The sequence below is a fragment of the Myotis davidii genome, unplaced genomic scaffold (genome assembly GCF_000327345.1).
Source record: "Myotis davidii unplaced genomic scaffold, ASM32734v1 scaffold207, whole genome shotgun sequence".
NCBI classification, from domain to species: domain Eukaryota; kingdom Metazoa; phylum Chordata; class Mammalia; order Chiroptera; family Vespertilionidae; genus Myotis; species Myotis davidii.
Genome location: NW_006298349.1, coordinates 425,979 through 427,870, shown reverse-complemented (window position 1 = coordinate 427,870; position 1,892 = coordinate 425,979). Strand labels below are relative to the sequence as shown.

Genomic DNA, 1,892 nt, shown 5'->3' with positions numbered 1-1,892 from the left:
CCCGGCGCCATCCGGATAGACGGCGCGGCAGCCGCAGGGCTCCTCTCGCTTGAATAGCCACATTTTGAAAAATGAAAACGAATGACATTAAATCGTAAAAACTTTCATCCAGTATAGCCAGTCTATCATTTCAGCATGTGAGCAACATTGTAGATTTATTCAATAAAATACTTTACAGTCTTTAGAAAAAAAGACTGTAAAACTACTATTTTACGCTTACAGCTGCATTTCCAGAGCCAGCGGCTCCCTGGACAGCAAGGCCTCATCAGACACCATGACTGAACCGGGAGGGCTGGTTGGGGAAAGATCTTTAAAGATGATGTCATGTCTTTGGGGAGCAAAGGCCCAAAAGCTCTGGGACCTGACCTGATCCGCCAGGCGTTGCTGCGACCCCGCCGGCGGCCCACAGCTCCTGCACGTCCCAGCGTTCGGGTACTGGCCCGGTGGGAGCGGCAGGGTAACGGTCTGAGGACCGGAATGGAGCGAGTGTGGTCGGACGAATTGCCTGGACGAATTGCCGAGAACACTGGCCTCTCGGCCTCCTCCCCTCTGCCTGCAACAGTTCTCTCCCAGACTCTGTGACACGCCCCCCCCCCCCCACCACCACCACCTCCTCCAGGGTCAGCAGACTCTGCCTGCGGCCTTGAGGCTCTTAACCTTCCACTTTAATGAAAACCGTACCCGTCTGGCTCCCCAAGTTCTCCATCACCTTCCCTGCTTTTTCTCAAAAGAATGTATTATTATTCATTCCCTCTGTAGCATGAAAACTCCACAAGGGTAATGGTTTTTGTGTATTTTATTTACTTCTGTGCCCTCCCGGGCCCAGAGGAGTACTGGCTGCATGCAAGTTCTCAAAATTATCTGTTGAATTAATTAACCCAAACAAACTTTTTTGTTGTTGTTAATCCTCACCTAGGGATATTTTTTCCATTGCTTTTCAGACAGAATTGAAGGGGTGGGGGGGGAGGAGAAAGAGAGAGAGAAACATCTATGTGAGAGAGACACATAGACTGGTTGCCTCCCGCATGTGCCCAACCAGGGACAGAGCAAACCTGCAACCCAGGTATGTGCCCTTGACCAGGAATCTAACCCACAACCCTTTAGTGTGCAGGTCAATGCTCTAACCATTGAGCATACCAGCCAGGGCCCCAAACAAACTTTTAAGATCATCCTCAGAATAAAATGCTGGTTAAGTAAGGTACCCTGTGGATATCCTATATAATAGGTAGACCAGAGACCAGAACCACCACGGCCCCCTCATTGAGGGGCAATCAGGCAGGCAGGCCAGTGGTTAGGGGTGATCAGGTAGGCAGATGGCCCCTTGCCAGACTGGCCCCACCCCTAAGCAAGCGGTTAGGGGTGATCAGGCAGACAGCAGAGTGGTTAGGGACGATCAGGCAGAGTGGTTAGGGGCGATCAGGTAGGCAGGTGAGCAGTTAGGGGTGAACAGGTAGGCAGATGGCCCCTTGCAGGGCTGGCCCTGTCCCCAGCAAAGAAAGAGGGAGGCCCAGGCCAGCCAAGCCATCACACCCCACACCTGTTGCCTGCAGAGGGAGACCACGGGTGGCAGGGGAGTGTGGGGCAGCGCTGCACAGATGGCAAGCAGTGGCAGTGGCAAGGATGGGGCCAGCTGCCTGTAGCCGGGGGAAGGAAAGCCCTGGATAGGCCCTGATCTCAGGCCAGGCCTAGGGGACCCTGATTGTGAGAGGGTACAGGCTGGGCTGAAGGACACCGTCCTTCCTGAGTGCACGAATTTCGTGCATGGGGCCTCTAGTATATATATATATATTAGTAAAAGCCTAAGTGACGGTTACAACCAGTCCACCAAACAACCAGTCACTATGACGCACACTGACCACCAGGAGGCAGGTGCTCAACGCAGGAGCTGTCCC

General features: G+C 53.2%; 1 long non-coding RNA gene across 1 annotated transcript in view; it reads right to left on the bottom strand.

Moving 5' to 3' along the window:
* The window catches only part of LOC107184706, an 8,574-nt gene extending 8,267 nt beyond the window's left edge, over window positions 1-307 (bottom strand). The window contains exon 1 of the long non-coding RNA XR_001515605.1: window positions 221-307. This is a non-coding gene — a long non-coding RNA (uncharacterized LOC107184706). The remainder of the gene's footprint in view (window positions 1-220) is intronic.
* Window positions 308-1,892: the final 1,585 nt, after the last annotated feature.